Genomic DNA, 21,845 nt, shown 5'->3' on the forward strand with positions numbered 1-21,845 from the left:
CACACACACACACACACACACAACCAGAAAACTTATACAAACATAACATCTATATATAAATCTATAATTCGGAAGAAATGGCATGGAAAATGGGGAAAATATGAATATAGCAATTATAATGGCATGAAGTCAGTAGTACTGAATAATATACTCCTTCCTGAAAATTAGAGATCACCATCACATGGACTTTAACAGTTAAAAAGCTAGATCCTGCATCAAACAGATTACAAAAAAAGAGAGAAAGTACAGTTGTGTACACTTACCATAAATGTAGATGTTCTAGTGTATTCACTGTTGCAGTCATCACACTTGGGTTATCCTGCCAGGGGTAGCCCTCAGTCGGCCCGAATACCAGAGGCTGTGTATTTCTGCGTCGGTTGCTGTCGCTTCAGGACTGACGTCAGGTCATCAGGGGTATTAAAAACAGGCAGCCGACGCCATTACATCAGTTTTTCTTGCCCCAAATGTCAGCAGCACCCAAATAGAGAGCTAAGTTATGTTGGAAAAAATACCACCAGTAAAAAGTAAATACCAATAGCCCTGTAAGGAGCGAGTAAGAGAAAGAGAGAGACAAGTGGGCTGGAGGGTGGGAAACCAGGACTGCAACAGTGAATACACTCGAACATCTACATTTATGGTAAGTGTACACAACTGTACTATGTTCTTTGTGCTTCACTGTTGCAGTCATCACACTTGGGTTGATTCCCAAAGCTAAAGAATGGGTGGAGGCAGTCAAGAAGAGTTGGGGCTGGCTAGCATGCCCTGCAGGACTGCTGCTGCAAAGCCCGCCCTGGATTTCGAAAAGTTAGGCAGGTGGTAATGCTTGGTGAAGGTATGAACAGAACTCCAAGTAGTAGCTTCCAGAATGCCCCTGGTAGGGACTCCTCTGAGAAAGGCTGTAGAGGTTGAAGTTGCCCTAGTGGAATGCATTCTGACCCCATGAGGTGGTGGTTTCCCATGGTGTTTGTAACAGAAATGGATACGGTGTGCTATCCATTTGGAGATGGTTTGATTTGATATGGCCTTGCCCTCTGCCCCTGGTGCAAATCTGACTAGTAACTGGTCAGATTTCCTGAAGGGCTTAGTCCTATCAAGGTAGAATCTGAGCTGTCTGTGCACGTCTAAAGAGTGCAGGATCCTTTCCCCCTTATTTTGAGGATTAGGGAAAAAAGTGGGCAAATGGATAGATTGGTTGAGAGCCACACTGGACACCACTTTAGGCATAAAAGTAGGGTTAGTCCTGAGGGAGACCCTGTCAGCATGAAAAATAATGAAAGGTTCCACAGCCATAAGTGCTTGTAGCTGAAGTGATGGCCAGAAGCAAGGCTGTTTTCTAAGAGAGGAATTTTAACTCTGCTGATGCTGCAGGCTCAAAGGGGGATAGTGTGAGCTTTTCCAATGCAAAATTAAGGGCCCAAACAGGGGTGGGGGCTCTTCTTGATGGCATTAAGTTGTTAGCCCCTCTCAGGAACTGTTTGATGAGAGGGTGAGAGAAGAGAGGTGGCTCAGTGCTGTAATGAGCAGAGATAGCAGAGGCATTGATCTTAATGGAAGAGAAGGATAGGCCTCTGTGGAGTAGGTTTGCTAGGTAATCCAGGATGAGAGACAAGGAGGGCTGTGCTGTATCCGCTCCTATAGAGTGAATCCAGGAACAATACCTTTTCCACTTATCAGCATAGGATTTCCTTGTACTGGGTTCTTCTATCTTCACGAATGACATCCAGCACCTGCCTGCTTAGGCTGGCCACTGGAGGAGAATTCAAGGAATAAGCCAGGCTGCAAGGTTCAGGGTCTACAATTGCAGATGCAAGATCTGTCCCTCCTGCTGAGTGTGGAGGGTTTGGGATCTGGGGTAGGTGCCGTGGTGGCTTCGGTGACAGACTGCGCAGTAGTGGGTACCAGTGTTGGTGTGGCCAGTCTGGGGCAATCAGGATTTCCCTTGGTCTTTCCTGCCTTATCTTGACTAGTACTTTTGTAAAAAGAGGCAGAGGGGGAATGCATAGATTGAAAGGTTTTCCCACTGGAAGGTTAGGGCATCCACTTTCCAGGCCTTGCTGTGAGGTACCCTGGTGCAGAATTTGCTGAGCTGGTGATTGTAGGGGGGAGGCAAATAGATCCACATTCGGGGTACCCCATTTCTGGTTAGAAGGCTGAAGCTGTTGTGGTCTAACTGCCACTCGTGTAGGTCTAGGAGATTTCTGCTTAAGTCGTCTGCCAGAGAGTTTTGTTTGCCTGGCAGGAATTGAGCTTGCAGGTGAATATGCATAGCTGAGGCCGTGTTCCACAGGGTTATGGCTAGCCTGAAGAATGGGTTCCCCCTTGCTTGTTAATGTACCACATTCACTGTGGTGTTGTCGGTTTTTATTAGAAGGGGGCCCGGTGAGAGTAGGGATCTGAAACCTGTCAGAGCATGCTGAACAGCTAGCATCTCTTTTTGGTTGATGTGCAGATGAACTTGGTTTGGGCTCTAGTGGCCCTGAATGCACCTGCCATCCAGATGTGCAACCCAGCCATAGTTTGTGTAAAGGGTAGTCCCTTGTTGTGGCTGCATGCTGGTGCCCACCAAACAAACTCTGTCCTGAGACGAGATATTATAGGTATGATAGTTTCCAGGTCCTGAGAATGTTGGCACCAAAGACTTAAGTTTCCTCATATGCAGTCTGGCATATGGAATTAGTAGAATGCAGGAGGCCATGAACCCTAGAGCCTGCAGGATTTTCCTTGTGGATAGCTGAGTTCTGGTGGCTATTTGAGCGAAGTAGCCTGTTAGATAGGCTTGTTTTTCTGGTGTAAGGAATGCCATCTGGGATGCTGTGTCCAAGCTTGCTCCCAGGAATACAATTTGTTGACCGGGGACTAGTTTTCAATTATTTTTGTTGATAGTATACCCCAGGGAGGTTACAAGGTCCTTTACAAATGTCAGGTGCTGCAACAGCTTATCCTGACTGTCTGCCTGAATCAGGCAATCGTCCAAGTAAGGTTATATTTGAATCTTTCTCTGTCTGCAATAGGCAATGGCTGGAGCCAGGCATTTTGTGAAAACTCTTGGAACAGTGGATAAGCCAAAGGGAAGAGCAGAGAACTGATAATGCATAGACCCTGCCCTGAAATGTAGATATTTCCTGCAGGAGTCCATGATAGGGATGTGCAGACAGGCTTCCTTTAGGTCTAGGGTGGCTAACCAGGCATCTTTGGACAGCACAGGGAGAATGTGCTGTAGGGTGAGCATTTTGAATTTTGGCACCACCAGGAAGGTGTTTAGAATGGATAGATCTAAGATTGGGCACCAGGTGCCCTTTTTTCTGAGTACCAGGAAAAGTCTGGAATAAAACCTTGGCCTATCTGTTCTGCAATAACAGTCTGAATTGCCCTTATGGAGAGCAGGGACTGACCTTGATTCTGTGCCTCTGCCCACTGGTTTGGAGGAAGGTCTGCTAACCCTTTTGGGGTTGGCAGCATGTGGAAATAAAACTTGTACCCCTGGGATACTATGTTGAGGACCCATCGATCATTGGTGATGGAGGTCCAGTTTTTTGCATGGTGGGCAAGTTTTCCTCCTAGGGGCATGAGCAATTGGGCAGAGGTGAGGAGTGGAGTTGAGAAGTCATTGCAAATTCTTTCCATAAGGGGGTGGCTTAGCACTAAGTGGAGGTACTCCATTGCTTAGATCTCTGCATACCCTGAGACTGTAATCTGGGGGGACTGTTTCCCCTGGGACTAGTTTGAGATGGCCTTGAGGGGGGGGCTGGAAAGGACCAATGTTTTGATGGGGCAATGATTACTGAATCTTGGAGGCTGCACTTGCAAAAAATCTTTGACTGCTGCATAGCCTTGGCCTTTTCTTCCATCTTTTTTAAAACCTCTTCTGCTTTGGTGCCAAACAGATTGTCCTTGTTCCAAGGAGCGTCCAATAATTTTGATTTGGCAAGGTCTGCTCCTTAAGCCAAGCATGCCTTCTAAGTACAGAACCTTTGACTGCTAACCTGCAAGATGCTTCTAGGGCGTCAAACCCACATTGCATGGTATGCTTGCTGACTTGGCTTGCAGAATGCATAAGCTCCTGTAATTCTTTATTTTCTGCATAGACAGGAAAAGTAGATAATTTTTACTTAAGTTCCATAGTATGTTGCAGGTATTTCAGCATGTGGAACTGACAATTGAATGCTCTAATGGTGAGAGTTGCAGAGGTGTATACATTTTTACCCCATCTGTCTAACGCTCGGGAATCCCTGTCCGAAGGGGTGGGATTCTTAGCTGTAGTTGCTTTTATTCCTTTAGGTCCATGGGAGATGACCTCTGGGTCAGCAGTAGGATTTTTGAAAAGAAATTTGTTAGAGTCAGGAACTCTGTAGTACCTATCTGGTTTCCATGGAGCAGGGGGTAAAGTATCAGGAGTTAGACTGGATTCCATAAAGACATCATCCACAACAGGAGGGATAGCTAAGGGTCTGTGCTGTGTTAAATCTAAAAGTTCCCGAGTCTCTTTTTGGACTGAGGATAATCCTGGCATTCCCAGTGGAAACGTTCTCTCAAAGTATGTAGTGTTTCACCAAAAGAAAAATCCTCTGGAGTGGAAGCAGAAGGAATGGATTCCTCTGCATCTGAATCCTCAAAGGCAGATAAGGGCATGTCTTCATATTCAGAAACCTCAGAGTCGTCGGACTCTTGGTCAGTTAAAGCTGCTAGGGACAAGTCTCTTTTTCTTTTAGCAGGGGAAGGCTGGCTTCCCCTAATCAGCATGATCAGGTCTTCTGCCATTTTAAGCATTTGAGGTTGAGGCAAGGAAGCAGGCGCTTGAGTTTGGGTCGTCGTTTTTTTAGGCGTAGCTCATACTCTTGGCTTTAAAAACTCGGTAGTTTTAGAAAGAAATGAAGATGCGAAAGAAGTTATCGGTTTGTGTTAAACATCGGTATTGCGAAGAACTTCCTCAGAAGCCGGTGCCTGCACAGCAGCTATTGACCCATCCAAGGTAGAGACATCCGTAGGTTCCATAGTCAAAGAAGAGTCTCGTGGCATACCAGCCTCTGAACGAGTCTCGGTAGCGGCCTGCGAATCCATCGAAGCAGGCATCAGGGGCTGCGAAAGTGCCTCACTGAGTACCGGCGAACTGGCAACTAGCTTAAGGGAAGCATCGTTGGCAGTTTTGGACTTGTGCGGTCTGTCTCTGTCTTTAGCCTTATGATTTTTCGGAAGAGTGGTAGTAGGATTGCTTACCAAAGCCATTTCGGAATATGGAGATCAAGAACCAAAGTATTTAGCTACAATAAGGGTCTGACGATGAATAGTTTGGGCGCTGAACAAAGCCCATAACCGACAGCGAAGTACATCGTGGTCTGGGCCTAAACAGGTGATGCAGTAAGAATGGATATCTCGGTATGGTATTTGCTTTCCACAGGAGAGACAAGTGTTAACTTTTTCTGACATCGGTTAGTGCAAGAAAAAAGATCCCCAATGGGGTACTTAGCTTTAGAAGACTTCAGGATGATTCAATTTCAGAAACGAAAACTCAGGTAGCGGCCAATCAGCACTAGTGCGAACTGCTTCTGCTTCGGGCTCCTCGGCAAGAAAGACTGATGTAATGGCATCTGGTACTTGATTTTATACCCCTGATGACCTGACGTCAGTCCTGAAGGGACAGCAACTGATGCAGAAATTCTAAGCCTCTGGTATTCGGGCCGACTGAGGCTACCCCTGGCAGGATAACCCAAGTGTGATGACTGCAACAGTGAAACACGAAGAACATCTGAACAGAACAGAGCTGAAAAGGGTTCAGTCCTCTCTCTGATTAGTCCAAAGGAATTTTTTTGCCATTTCCTTTTACACAGCTTACACTTACATGATTTCAGGGAAGCTGTATGTATGTGGATCATCCTTGTGGGGGGACTGGGGTTCCAGGCCATTAATGGAATTGGATAAACTATAACTTTAGCTACTGAGATATTGTGTCCAGATGAGACAACAGATATAAGGTGGGATCCTGAAGCAGAGGGGCCTGCTTTATGTAAGGCCAAAGCACGAGAAACCATAGACTATGGAGCCAGAGCCTATGAGGACAGCTGTAACTCTGTACAACTTCACTGTTTTGATTCATTTCATCATTAGTGTCAGAAGCAGAAAGTCCTGATGGTCACTGATACATTAGTGTGCCCCTTGGGAAGTGCCACTGGGGGGGATACTTGCTGCATTTGGTGTCGATGTAAGATGCATACAGGTTGCAACAAAGCTCCCCACAACAAAAAAGAATAAATCCCACACTACGTGAAGAATGAGGGACCATTTCTGAGGAATCAAGATTTTTCTACTGTTCCCATCTACTAAGAAGTTGAACTGGCCAGGTTGGTGCATTACTACAAGAAAGCTTTATGTTGAGTTTGCCCATTACCACAATCTCATCGCCCTGAGACACACAGGGTATGTTCTGGTGCTGCCCTACTTCTTGATGTGCCATACCACAGCCAGTGCATCTAGATCTAAGGATGTTATAATCCAATTATACTTGGCCCTTATCAGGCCAATAATTGAGTACAGTGCTCCTTTTGCATGTACCTCACCAGACACCTGCAACAATTGCAGAGACCACACAGGTTTCTCACCAAGAAATTACACAATACATAAAACAAGTCTTGCACAGAAAGACTGAATGCCCTGCCATTGTATTCTGTCTCCTACAGGTTGCTAAGGGGTGACCTGTGCCTGGCTTACAAAACAGTCTCTGACCCGGCCCTGATGGAAATGCTACACATTTGGAAACCAAACTGCATGATGGTCACTCACTCCAGGGATCTTAATCTAGCCTTTAACATGAACAGATCATGCTGGAGAGACAGATACATCTCCCAGAGGCTACCACTTCTCTGGTACAAGCTTCCAATTCATGTAAATCGTGTTTTTTACTGGATCTATCTCAGCAGTGTTCTATTACTTTGTTGTTTTCTTTGAATTCATGTAAAACAGAGCCCCTTCCCTGACCCTCTTCAAATGTAACCTAGATTAATGGATGGGTGACCGCAAATTCAGTCCTGCAGTGGCACCCATGTCCGTCATAGACAAAGGAAGTCAGTATTAACTACCATAGACCCTTCCTCTGTGAACTTCAAGTAACCTTCTATGAACCTATGTTGTCTGTGTTTATGGATTTCACTTCTTTGGGAAAAAGGTCCTAGAATGTCTGAAATGTTATCAGGATTGCCTTACCTTCACTATGTCGATAAGTAAACTAGCCTCCTAAGAAGACATAATTCCTTGGACTGACTGCCCTGCACAATACCCTCATCCTAAGGCAGACAAATCCATTACAATTGTGGCCGAAGGGAGAAGAGGAGTGAAGAGAAGACCCATTATGAGGCTGCAACTCTCCAACCCCCACTACAGGTGCCTCCTGTATATGGACTTAAGTGTGAAGTCATTCTCCGATTGTGACCACTGAACCCCGAGTGTCCACTGAAGGATCCACATGTGATATCTGGCACATGGTACCAGGAAGACTGCTGTCCAAAGCCTAGCAGGCTTTAAAGGTGAAGAGGGGTTTGGCTTTTTTTTTGTAGGGCATCCAGATGCCATCCTGTAAACACTACAGTAGGGTTGGCGACAAATACGATTTTGCTAGGCTGATGGAGATTCCCAAGACAGGCAGAGTTAAAGAAGCTAAACCCTTGCTTGATAAGTGACTCCATGGTGGCAGAGATGAGGTGATAGTCATCTACATATGGAAACATGTGGACTCCCTGGATCCTTGTGAGAGAGGTGACCAGTGCCATGCACTGTGGTGAGACTAAACAGCACGGCTCAGAAATGGTAGTGTCTGACTTCGACTCAGAAGTGTAAGAACTCCAAGGGTCTAAGACGACATGGACAGATTATACTGTGACAAACTGGAGTGTGTGTGTGTGTGTGTGTGTATGTGTGTGTGTGTATATGTGTGTGTGTGTGTGTGTGTGTGTGTGTGTGTGTGTGTTTTGACATATTGGTTTAGACTACTGAGATCCAGAATTGGCTTGAGGTCCTTTTGTTTTCTTGGGAACTAAAAATAATCGTGAATAAACCCTGGACCATTGCCTTGAGGTCCTTTTGTTTTCTTGGGAACTAAAAATAATCGTGAATAAACCCTGGACCTTCTCTGATCTGGTGGGCCCTCTTAGCTGGCTCTTTTTAATATGAGGTTTGAGACTTCCTCTTTTGTCGCCCTCAACTGATGAAGTGGGACATCTGGAAAAGGAGAAAAGAAGAGAACAGCTTTCAACGTGGTAAAAGGAATGTATTCGCCTCTGGAAACTATTACCCTGATCCTTTTGTCTAATGTGATGGCTACCCATGCAGCTTGATGACGGATACATGACAATAAACTGCCTCCAGAGTGGGACAGTCTGGCAAGGTCCTATGGGTCTTGCCAATGCTTTCCTTGGAAGGGAGGGACTGTGGAACCCTTGATTTTGCACAGCCCCATTGCCTCTAGAAAGGCATTCATTGAAGCTGCCCCTCAACCCCGGTGGGAGCTCCTATCCTGAAGCTGGTCAAAAGGCTGTTTGTGGGACTTTTTTTAAACTACAAGTTCTTAAGAAATAAAACTTGTACCCCTGGGATACTATGTTCGTTCCCATAAAAGGACCTTGGAGGAGCTCTGAACTTCACTCCCGATAAGGACAATGTTTTGCCCTTTTGTTCACTTTTGGCCAGCTTTTCTTTTACCCTAGGTCCAAAATGTTATGGATCATCAAAGGAGGCATTTGTGAACGACACCTTGAAGTTCTCCACTAAGTCGTCTACATGAAGCCAGGCACAGCATGACACAGTGATGTCCATTTCAGCATCTCTAGCCACTGGCAGTATCTTCTCATTTTTGCAAGTATCATGCTGCGGAAAAAGACCTTTTAATACAAGTTTATTCTTCCGTTCCTTCAGGGCTCTGTGTTCAAAGGACTTTGAGGTCTTACTGAGCTCTTTCAAGTGATTCGGCCCCAGGCAAACAAAAGAAATCATGGGTTTCCTGGGGTAGAACCATGTGTCAGCATCGGCCACATTTCTTAAACCTTTGAGGTCTTTTCCATTTATGAGAAAACAACGAATGGTTACATATAAACACAGGAATACTACATACAAAATAGCAGTTCAGAGAGAAGAGCACAACTGCTGTAATTATGAACGATGTAAATGGGATGAATAGATCCACAGATATTTCAGTGGTAACAACGATGCACACTAAAGAGCAACTCTAAATTCTAAAAGCGATCACTCAAGAGCTAATGAAAGGCACAGAGGCAGAGGAATGGGGGTGGGGAAACATGCAGTGTAAAACAGTTCAAAAGGTGTACATCATTATAAGAAGCTGCTACCTAAGCAAATGAGATTATAAACTCTAAAAAGTTTTGGTTGTATACATATTTAAATAAGAAAAAGGAACACTAATCTCTGAACTGCTACAGACTGCCGTTGTTGCTATGGTGACAACTAAGACTAAGAGAAAGAGAGTGGTGGTCCATTATGGGAGGTACAGGAGGTGCTTGAGCTGTTTAAGCAGAGTTTTGCCATGTTGGTTAGCCCCATCCAGTGAAGTGGACAAACTGAATAATCTAAGATCAAACTGAATTTACTTGCAACACAAATCAATGAAAATGATAAAGCATTAAAAACACAACAGTAATCTGGGCCATGGAGTTATCTTCTCTGAGACTTCAAAGTACAGTGAATGACAATTAGTATGAGATAGTTCTGCATGATGTAAGAGGGGAGATCTGGGCAAATTTAATCAGCTAAGGGGCCTTAATACCTGTGGCATTAGAACTAGAGATTATAATTAAGTACAACTCAGAGGATTTATAAAAGGCCTCAGTCAAAATGCTTCCGGACACTATAATTCCCTCCTATGAACTGTATTCTAGCAGAATGGCCTTCTCCATTGCTGAATGAACTCTCTGAAAGGCATCACACAAGGCATCAGGTATTATGAAATAGTCTCTGCTTTATCTAGGTCTCTAAGACCTTTCCTGCTATCTACCTCATGTTCTACCTGTCACTGTTACATAACCTAATCAGATCAAGACAACAGTGTATACTTTCAGAAGTAGGCTTGTGCTTACTTAATCTCAGAGTCAAAACTGCACAGAATCTGGTTCTAATGTGAACTTAAATTAAGTTAACTATGTGACCTATTATGTGACCTGTTCTTAACTGCAAACTGGCTGCTATTTCAAGGCATGCATTTTTCATTGAATCTGTATGTCATCATGACCCTATTCTCTCAGAGTCACTAGGTACTTTGCAGATTTATCCTTACAACTAAGTATGTAGCTATAGGAACACGGGGATAGTGGGTAATAAGCAGTTATTAAGGGACAAAATGAAAGTGCTAGTGGGGTACCAGATCAAACTGGAAATAAATGCAAAAAAAAAAATAAAAATTGGGAGGAGAGGACAGCTTTCACATTAACCATAACATTATGGCAGTATAGCAGAAAGGTAAATTTGATTTAACGTTGTTAGGATACCTTTACTGACTGAAATGGCCAACTAATGCAGCATATGACAGGTGAATCCATCAGTCACCTTAATGCATTTTTATAGGGTCACCTCTCCAGACATATCTGCTGTTCTCCTAATCTGCTATATTCATATCACAGCCATCTATACTGCTGGGTTTTTAAAATGATTCCCCATAAGTACCAAAATAATTTAGAGTTGTTTAAATTAATAGCTCTGGTAGTTTGAAATTCAACATTTTGTAAGTAAGCAAAATCAGTATCACACTTTTTAGCATTATCGACAGAGAGAATGAGGTATTACACCTTAACCGACAATATCCTTCCCACAAACAAAATATTTTTATTTCAATAAAATGTTTCGGTTTTACACATCTGTCAACACTGTGCAGTATGAAATTGTGTATGCACAAGGAATTAAGATCTAACCTCTGTTTAAAAGTTCTGTCACTAGAGGGCACCATAATACAAGTGCCAGGAGTCACCTACATTTTTAAATCATTACATCAAATTAAATATAACGTGAAAATATTGGTTAAGAATAGATAGTATTTACATGACAATTACTTAATATTTAGAGAAATGTTATCCAGTTTATAGATATTTTAAAGTAACAGTATAGGAATCGCTACATGAAGTGAGAGAAAAAAACAGGGTTATGGCATTAGTCATGGGAGAGAAATTGATTGAAGTAAGGAAGTGAGTGAAGAAGGGAGAGTAAGGCGATGCAAGCTATGAACAGGTACTTACTACTAGAGACTGATGCACAGGAATAGTAAAACACAAGTAACACACTGTGCATCTTATATATATTAGATTTATTAGTATTCCCAGTAAAAACCCTCCCCAAAACAAAGAACCCTTTAATGATCTAAAAATGTTAGTTGAAACACAAGAAAAGTTCATCAGACACAAAACAGAGACAGTTATAATCTGTAAAATACTTTCCATGCAGTCACTATATACAAACACCACTCTGTCATCCACAATCAGCGAGGAAAGCAGTAAAAGAAGCAAAAATAAAAGCACACAATAAACCATATTCAACACATACAATTAAACAATAATCCACAACTGCATGTGGGTATTTACCCATGGCTGGTGCGGTTGAATCATGAGGGTGAAGCCCGAGTGATTAAACAAAGCCAACTGTGGGTAAATCTTGATATACCCACAAAGAGGAACACATTGATGCTATTATCCAATTACATTACTTAAGAAAGCAATTGCTTACCTTTCTTAAATAATTTGTATAAAAGAACTTCAGTCTTCTTCTGTACTGTCTTCCCAACACTGATGTACTGTGCATGCATATTAGGTTCACTTGGAGAAAAAGAACCAAAAGTATGTACTGTGCATGCATATGAGAATTAGGTTTGTGTGTTGCACAGTACATCAGTGCAGGAGAAGCAACAGAGAAAACAGAACCTCCATTGCCTTTTTTTTTAACTATTAAAGAAAGAAATTTACGAGGGGAAAGTGGAAACATGCAAGGAAAATCAGGTAGGTTTCTGTTTTTTAGTTTTGCAGAATGTTCCTGATTTTTATTATATTTTGCTCTGTCCTTCAACATATGGCAATAGAAAATCTGGCCACTCAATGGTACTTCAGCGACTGGACCTTCTTCTATTAGTATATGCTTGATTTGCAATGGGAATGCTGGCTGAGCTGTCCAATCAGCGTACCCGTTTTTGAATAGTAATAACCATTTACTGTATAATCACCAATACAATAGTACTCAAACTGATTTAAAGGGTAACATGTCACACTGTTCTGTGGTTTCCACTTGTAAAGTATCAGAAAGTCACTTACACTATATGTTGTGCAAAGAAGTCTGCAAATATAATACAATTACTTAAAAAGATAAGAATTATTTTAAAAATGGTATTGCATAATAGCAATAATTCGGTCCTGTGTGTGGGTAATGCTGGTTTACCCACACCTGGCTTATTTGTTTGATCACTGTGGCTTCACCAAGCATTATCCACACACACAGGGTGGGAGGATGACATAATGGTTAAGGTGTTTACCTTAAAGACACAAGGTGCAGGGTTTGATTCTCACATGGGGTAACTGGCTAGGTTTCAAATGATCCAGAAGGGCAGTTAGCCTAGTACTAATCTATGAACCTATGAATACCTTATTGCTAAACTATGTAAATGAACCCCAGTTTTTCTGAAAAAGAAGCAAGAACATCAAGTGGAAGTGTATCTGATGCATCACCAACAGAAATACGTTTAAATAAAAAATCTAAAATTACTAACTGGCTGCTGCAAAAAGTGTTTAGTTTCTAATAGAAAACTATTATGGCAAGTTGTTCTGTACTATCACTATGACTATACATACCAAAGGCTTTATCAGCAAAACTGCTCTCAACCCAATATAATGCGCGGGACTCATTTTTTTTTTTAAATCAGCCTGAATTAAATGAGCAAATAAAATGTTATTATGTAGTAGGGAAAAGCCTAAAAAATAAATGTAAAATCACAGTAGTTGTGCAAGATTCTGCACAAGATAAAGTACAAAGTCTCACATTAGCTTTAGTTTTGCAAGATTTTACACTAGTACAGTCTCACATTAGCTTTAATATACCAAGTACATTACAAAGAGCTTTTAAATGATGTAAAACACAAAAAAGTTTCATGTTAGTCTGCATAATCACACACCTTAAACTTGATATCTAAATCTAATACTGTAGTCAAACCAAAATCCAGTTGCTTAAAAGACTTCTGAACATCTTGATTAGTAGAAGAAACTTTAAGGTTATCTCTGCCAGCAACTAAAGATTTCTTACCAAACAAGTACTGTTCTGGTCTTAGTTTCATCATAACAAATCATTTGCAAGCCAATCCACGGAACAGCCAAGACATATTTTAACAATAAACTAGGAAGAGAACAGTTAAACAGTTGTTGAGTAAGGGCCTGAGCCCGAAGGAGAAGAAAGGGAAAACAAGAATGGCAGGAAATCTCTGGCAGACACACTAGACACAAGAAAACAAACAGATGCTATTAATACTGACAAAAATAAAAAGTTATTTCCTTTTTATTAAAAACAAAACAACTTTACAGGCATTTATCTGGGGCACATGAGGGTAAAGGGGGAGGGTCCAGCTCATCTGATACTATCAAAATCAATCTCCAGTTCATTAACTCTGTCCAATCAGCATGCACCAACCTATGATAAGCGTCAACAAGACTAGGGCCATGTCACAAAAGTCAAAAATGTTTTTTTAAGTGTCTTATCACAGTCTTGGAATAAGACATCCCATCATCCCACTGCTGGCCAAACAGAAACAGGCAACTCCAGAATCCAAATTTCTCTAAACATAATCTACTGCTTTGTGGTTTTGGCACACAACAAAGATGTGTGTCATAAACAGGAAAAAAAACCCACATTGCCTAACTATTCAGCGTATAACCACTTGCATCCTTTCAACATTAATAAAGAAATGTTTCAACCTATTTCACTACCACTTTCGGAAGTCTAGATTTGCCGAAGATGCCTCCAGAATCCTTTGTTCTATAATTCTTGACATTAACTCTTGTAGACTCTCATTTCCAGCTGCAATGTCCTCTCTAAGTGTTCCCAAAACCTAGACCTCCATCCCTAAAAATAAATGCAGCCTCCAGATCATTTGAACCTTGAAAGCTATTCTAAACTTATATATAATCATCTGTCCAGCTGCAAGGACCAAGGGTTGATTATCCAAGTTAATGCTAGCTAATGTCTTATTCAAAGCCCTTCTCTCTCTCTCCCCTCAACTATCTTCCACCTTTCAATACCATTCTTGTACTTGTCTAGTTACCTATGCAAGGTCACAAGGCAAAGTTACTCTAGCTGGCAACTCAGACTCCAAATGGCACAGTCTCATTCTCGGTGCGGTTTTTTTTTTTTTTTTAACTTTTATACCCCAGTATCTACTAGAATTAGGGCAATCACCTCAGTTTCATTTCCTTTATGCATGTGATTTTTAACTACACACACACTTTTCTACATAGGTTCATAGGTGTGTACTAGGCTAATGGCCATGGAGCCTTTACAAGCCTAGCCCATAGGATTACCCTGGCATCGTGCCACCCGACCTTAGTTCCTAGTGCATCTGTTGAGCCACTGGACTGATCCCCTGGGTGAATTTTCTATTTCCCATCTACTCATCAGGATTTCTCTTGAAGAGGGCCAGTGAGGTGCTCTGTTTGACATGTAAGGGAAGTCTATTCCACAGCATGGGTAGTCTCTGGGTTATGAACCTGTCCCTCCAGCTTGTTCTGTTGATTTTGGTAATGAGGCTGAGGTCTCTGGAGTGCATGGTGCAGAGGGATTGGGAGTTCTTTAGATGTATCATTTCTAACAGAGCTGGGTCAGACATGGCTTTGTAAGTCAAGCAGATTTTCATTTCTCACTTGCCAGTAGACATACAAGATAGTTCCTAGTTATACATCATCTGTATTTGTGTCTTTTTTAATCACTAATATAGGATTGTAATATAATATTTATCAAGTACCTTCTTTCTTACTTACTGTTAATGTAACTAGGTCGTGGATCAAAAAGGGTATCTATGACCTAGTCCACCTACCTACTTACCCTAATACATACATACAATAAAATAAATCAAAGAAATAAATAAAATCTGAATGTTTCAGTAGGAATTCTGCCATCAGACACTGAGCCTTCTCCCTTAATTTTTGATAAATAATTTGCATGTTTGTTGAAACTTGCCAAATTAACCCTAAAGGATGCAAGAAAGCAGAGGTCATTAAGCAAGCAATAATGCCTGACATGGTGTGTGTTAATGTGCAATTAACGCCCCCCCAGGGGTATTATGAAGCCAGATACCAGTGGCGTCGGGCCTCTACATCCCTGGAAGGGGGTTATTTACACATTAACACACACCACCTCGGGCAATTACTGCACTTAGAGAATGGGTTCTCTGTAAAATTGTTGTGTTTTTCTTCTTTTTTTTTACACACACACACACACACACACACACACACACACACACACACACACACACACATATATATATATATATATATATATATATAGGGTCTATATTACATAAACAAAAATCCAAAAATGCGAACGACCTGAAGGTCGAAAATGCAAGACCTCAAACACGCTATTGTAGGGGGCTGTGTCCCCCACACCCCCCGCTAAATACATATATACCAACTCTGAGATCGCACTACAGTGAAGAAAGGCCAAATATTCCAATTTTATATATATAAATATATATATATATATACATACACACACATGTGTGTGTGTGTGTGTGTGTGTGTGTGTGTGTGTGTGTGTGTGTATGTGTATATATATATATATATATATATATATATATGTATATATATATATATTTCACGGTGGTGCAGCGGTTAGCGTTGTCGCCTTGCAGCAAGAGGTTCCCTGGTTCGATCCTCGGCTGGGGTGCCTTCTGTGCGGAGTCTGCATGTCCTCCCTGTGGTTGCGTGGATTTCCTCCCACATCCTAAATACATGCTTTAGGTGGATTGGACACTCTAAATTGGCCCTAGGTGTGAGTGCGTGCGTGTGCCTTCTGTGGAAGGTTGGGCGCCGGGCTGGCAACTCGACACTGTAAAACTCCACTGCCAGTCATGAGCAGACATGTGATCTGCTGTGGCAAACCCTAACCGGGAAAAGCCGAAAGAAGAAGATGATTATATATTTTTAGTACATTTTTGATGTAAAATAGTTCCTCTGCCTAATGTTTCAAACTTGTTGTATTATATGTTAATGGAAGAAGCATTTTACAGCTAAAATATAACATCTAAAAAATAACCAGGTTATTTACTTTATTTCTGGGTCCCTTACTCCTAAATCGTTTGGTTGGCAGTCACTGGAGATTGAAATTACTGAATAATGACATACATTTGCGCTTCAGACTTTTTTTTTCCTTCAGAAAATTCTTGCCAACTTAAATCCTTTACTTCAGCAGCTTTATAATTTTATAAGAGCAATAATTAAGTTTTTATTTTAGAGCCATTGTTCCCCCTTTATTTTAAGCTTTATCCAGATTTCTTCAGCTGAAAGATGCAGATGTTTGTAAACCTCTACTGCTGGTGCTGCTACTGCTGCCAGTAGTCATCTCACACACATACCTCTCTGTTTCAGAAAAAGTACATGCTAAAGAAAACCCTGCTATTCTAGCAGCTTTCTAAGTGTATAAGGACAATGTTTAAAATTTGTCCCAATTTTCAGCCCTTTGTTTCCCCACTGTGTGTGGCTCTGTCCAGATTTGTTTTGCCGAGAGGTACGCAAAGATCTTATGTGATGCTGCCAGGGATCGGTTGCTCACTCTCACTCTTCACTTTCTGTGTCTCGCACACGCACACAGACAAAATGTACATTAACAATTAATAAGCATAATTTCTTTCGACATAATATAAATTCCGATGATGCAAGACTGACTGCTAATACAGTCTTTGTGATGGCACTGATTGTTTTACTTACCCTGTCATTTTATTTACCCAAGTTTTTTACCTTGGGATGACATACTCAGCTATGAGGTCTGGCAAGCTACCAAATGTCTCCGAATTGAAAGCCAATGGTAAGCAACACTGAAATGAAACATCCCGTTCTTTAGTTTGGTTCCTTTTCCTGGCGCTCTGCTGTTACACTGTATAATTACTCTGGAGTTAATTGCAGCACTTTAGAAATTTGTTATCACACAGCATGCAGCCCATACAGATACGACAGAAATAACACTCACTCCCCCCCCTTTCTTCTGCTTTCATGCACACATTCACTCACACATGCAGACAGCAACATAAACACACATACACAAGATCATCTCTCTCTCTTACTTTCATACATGCATACACTCTCTCAACACGCACGCGCACACACACACACACACACACACACACACACACACACACACACACACACACACACACACACAGTTTTTATTTTACACTCGCTAAACAGTAGAAGTGCTGTTTAGCCAGTGTAAATTAGCAGCTGAACCACTCTCTCTCTCACACTCATACAGGCATACACTTTCACACACTAAGACATGCACACTTTTTTTTATTTTACTTTTATTTTATTTTACACTCGTTAAACAGTAAAAGCGCTGCTTACTGAGCGTAAATTAATGGCGGCCATTCCATTTTCCTTAGTCTGAGCTCCACAGCGGCTTGATATGCTGCCGTGAAGCGGCAGACTCGTTTTTCAGCAGGCATTACTTGTACATCAATACCCTGCTGGAGAAAGCTTGTTCTCTACTCAGGGTACCGCTGTACAGTAAGCCCATTCTCTAATCACAAGTACCTGGCACGTAGAAAAGCAGTGAAGATGGGCAACTATCACAAATGCATTTATAAGAATTTGTAAAAACTTCTTGTTAAAACCAACAACAGTTTGAAATGTAGATTGTTCATCACAATATTGACACTAATAGTGCAGTGGTTACTACTGCTTCATATCACGTAACACTCTAGTTAGGCTCTTGGATAAGCTGTCTTCTGTGTAAATGCTGCATGTCCACCCTGTGTCTGTGCTTGTGTCTGCCAGATGTTCTGATTTCTTCACACCTTCCAAAGATGCTCTACAGGTGAACTGTTGGTACTCCAAAAATTGACCAGAGTCATGCATGCAGAGTAAGTGAGCCATGTGTGTATATGTGTGTGTGTGTGTGTGTGTGTGTGTGTGTGTGTGTGTGTGTGTGTGTGTGTGTGTGTGTGTGTGTGTGTAATTACACTGTAATGGGACAGACTGCTGTCTTACCTGGGATTAGGTTGCCTGCCTTGTGCCTAGTCACTGCTGGAACAGATGCAGTCTCCCCCAGGACCCTGAACTTAAAGAGAGAAACCAGAAAAAGAATGATTTATAGATATCATAAAAGTTTTACCAGTAAGAGTTCAACCTTTTCCAAACATTCTAGGGGTCTGAAAGTACACTCCTGCAATCCTTAACATATCATAACATAATGGTTAATGCTTAGCTTTTATTTGTCCATGATAATTTATATGTTACTCTCATGGGAAGATGCTTTACCTTAGTAAAGTTGAAGCTGAAGCTCTGTAATTAGGATGGGTGTGTGGGATAGTACATGCCTGTACTAGGTCAGGCAGTGCAGACACTATACTAACTAACTGTCAAAGGCACAAGGAAGCATTTGCATTAGTTAAGTCCAAGTGGGAGCCAAGGATGTGGTCACAGCAGGACCATCCTGAATTTCTGTATCCCTGGTCAATGAAATGAGGTCTCTCTTTCCAAGATGATTGTCTCCCATCACCACCATAAGACTACTTTGGGGAGAAGCTTGGACTTGGAAACCAGGGAGAAAAGTGTGGGGGTCTAAGACCTGGCAGATATCAGATCTCACAGCTTAACAGCCCCTCAAAAAAAAAAGATTTTTTCAAAAGTCTACATTTATGTGGAAAGTCACCACTAGAAGGACAGTACTGCATTAATGGCATGTCAGTGCTGGCAAAATTACTGAAATGGAAGAAAGTTTTCCTAAGACAGTAACATTTACCATATGTATGCATGCATAAGTAAGCAATCAATCAAATACCGGATTGTATTCCTATACGGACTGAAGAATAATCAACTACAGTTAAGTGCTCCCTGAAAACACCAAGAACAAAAGAACAGCCAAAGCACTATGTTGGCCAAATTAGCTTTTGCCTAATACAGAAATGTTACCCAGTGCCATACGAAGGGTGAGTTAACATGGTCACCTAACCTGGGCTCCAACTTGTCGGGGGCACCAAAGCATATGAGAGCTTACAAGCTGTTCACTGAACATTTGCAACAGTGATCAATTAATAGTTATATTAAGCAATCACAATTGTCTGCTTCGAACTTTTTTTTTTTTCAAGGGGGGCCCAAACATGTGCTGTCAGGGCACCAGATTTACTACAACTCTTGACATCACCTCACTGAAGTTTGAAGTAAAGGTTAAAGTGTTCACTAAACTGAGCATATCAAATCTGTAGCTATGAAAGCAGATGTTATACTACAGTGGCTGGGATAACTGTTACCATTTGGATGATCTTCTGCAAGATCATCAGATTAGCACAATCCTCTTGAATTGCGGCTATAGTTAAGAAATTACTAGTGGCAAATGCAGGCTACTGATAAACAGACAACTGTTTCATGTACTACTGATAAGCCATCCCCACTGATGGCAGTACAGATTAAAAGATTAAGTAGCTAAAGGGATGCAATACTGTTTGTACTACCACATTTTATACCACACTACTTTACGCATACAAAGAATGATTAGTATAAAAGGTGTTAGTTTTACAGACAACTGCTCATACCAGGGTGTGATGCCACCACAAGGACACTATGAGGAGTTAGATACAAAGACAGACTTAATTTTACATCACCAAATCAGCAAAAGAAGTGGCTGCACCTGCTCTTGTTTCTTCTTTACTTCTGATCATTTTTATTCATGGTAAGAAAAGAAAAGAAAAAATAAATCACATTAAGGGTGGGAGGTTGGCATAATGGTTAAGGTGTTTACCTTTCAGATGCAAGGTGCAGGGTTTGATTCTCATATGGGTTGGTGGCTGCTTCCAAATAGTCCACAAGGGCAGTTAGCCTAGTACTAATCTATGAATCTATGAATCTATGAAGTGAATGGCAAAGTGGGTTCTATTTTTTTTTTTTACCTCACTGTATAAAACATATCACAAGACCACAGCAAGTAGCACACGACATACATATTAACATGCATTTTAATTAGACTTGCATGCACTTCTGCTATAATAATAAAAAACGTGGAACTCCAAAGTAAGATTTATACTTATTACTTGATGACGCAGCGGTGGCGTTGTTGCCTCACAGCAAGAGGTTCTCCCGTTCGATTCTCGGCTTGGGTTGGGAGTGCCTTCTGTGTGAAGTCTGCATGTCCTCCCCACAGTCGAGTGGGTGTTCGAAAGACATGCATTGAATGGGCATGCCTTCGCTGAAGGTTGGGTGTCGGGCTGGCAACCCGACACCATAAAAACCAACTGCCAATCATTAGCAGACTGGAGTTCTGCTATAGCGATCTCTAATCGGGAAAAGACGAAAGACAAACAACAGCAACAACTTGTTGGCCATACTGTATGTTGCTCAGCTGCAGCTTACAAATTTGGCTATAGCGCTCACATCAATGACCATCTAGGACCACAGAGTCCCTGATATCAGGATCATATGCCAAAACTTCTACACAGTCATCAAGATAGTCTTTAATATATTTAGACACTCAGACAATTTAATGTGTGGTGCGAATTTGTTCCACAATTCAGGTAATCTTTATGTAATATATAATTGTTTAAGTTTTGTTGCAAAGCTTTTGTGTTTGGAATTTCAGCTCCTTATTTTTTTATGTAAGATGCAATATCTAATATTGTTTATACGAACTTGTCATAAAAATGACATACCAGTCACATAAATTGTCATAAATGATCTTACGAATGGGGTATGTGTGCTCAGCAATAACAGCCACACTTGGGATCTTGCTGCTTAAATTCAATATAGGTTCATAGGTTAAGTACTATGCTAACTGCCCTTCCAATGTTATGCCTAGCCAATTTCCCTTGTGGTGCTAGAATTAGTCTATCCCATTTGGTGTGAGACTGGGCTTACTCGTCCCATGGTCATTAATTACTTATTTATTAACCCCCTTGTGAGTATAACTTGGATCGTATCATAGATAAGTTGAGGGGACCCATGCATGCAATAAAGCATTTAAAAGCTGCCTCTGTGCATTAGTAGTATGGGGGGCAGTCCTGGGGTAAATTTTCCATTTCACATTCATAGATCTAAGTTGCACTTGAATATGGCAGGGACGAGCTTTGTTTTATGTGGACAGATTTTGTTCCAGAACAGTAGTATCCTCTGTGAGATAAACCCATCCCTTTATTTAATTTCTCCAAATCTTTTGGGTTTCTAATACCATGATAGGAATGGACCCCATTCCTAATTCAAAGTACGATTAAAGTTCATGGAATTAGTATTGTTTCACTCTTTGATGTCAGCCAAAAGTGCTCTTCGCAGCACTCGCAACGTGCCCAGTAATGACTCCTCCTGCAATTCGTACAGAGCTATATCTATTGGTAGCATGTCTAAATATGATTGTCGACTCTTTTATATTATACCTACTACTATTGTAATTACCTAGGTATCCCTCCAAATAGTCCTGTTGATGTTGCAGAAGAGGAATTACATCCCTAGACTGTATACTTCTGATGCTATTTGACTTGCTGATGTGCAGTAAATCCATCATCAGGTCAAAAGAAGCCTTGTATGCCAGACACAGGTCACCTTTTAGCAGTCTGTAGGATACAGAGTATAGTGATAGGGCTTTGAGTCAGCCCATGTAGGACATATTGCTTAGGTCTTGTATCCTTTTAGTAA

General features: G+C 41.4%; 1 protein-coding gene across 2 annotated transcripts in view; it reads right to left on the bottom strand.

Annotated features, from left to right (window-relative positions):
• EXOC6 (exocyst complex component 6) overlaps positions 1–21,845 on the bottom strand; it is a 1,799,203-nt gene that overhangs the window by 1,522,285 nt on the left and 255,073 nt on the right. The window lies entirely within an intron of this gene.

The sequence above is a fragment of the Protopterus annectens genome, chromosome 14.part0, assembly GCF_019279795.1.
Source record: "Protopterus annectens isolate FY-2018-M chromosome 14.part0, PAN1.0, whole genome shotgun sequence".
Taxonomy (NCBI): domain Eukaryota; kingdom Metazoa; phylum Chordata; order Ceratodontiformes; family Protopteridae; genus Protopterus; species Protopterus annectens.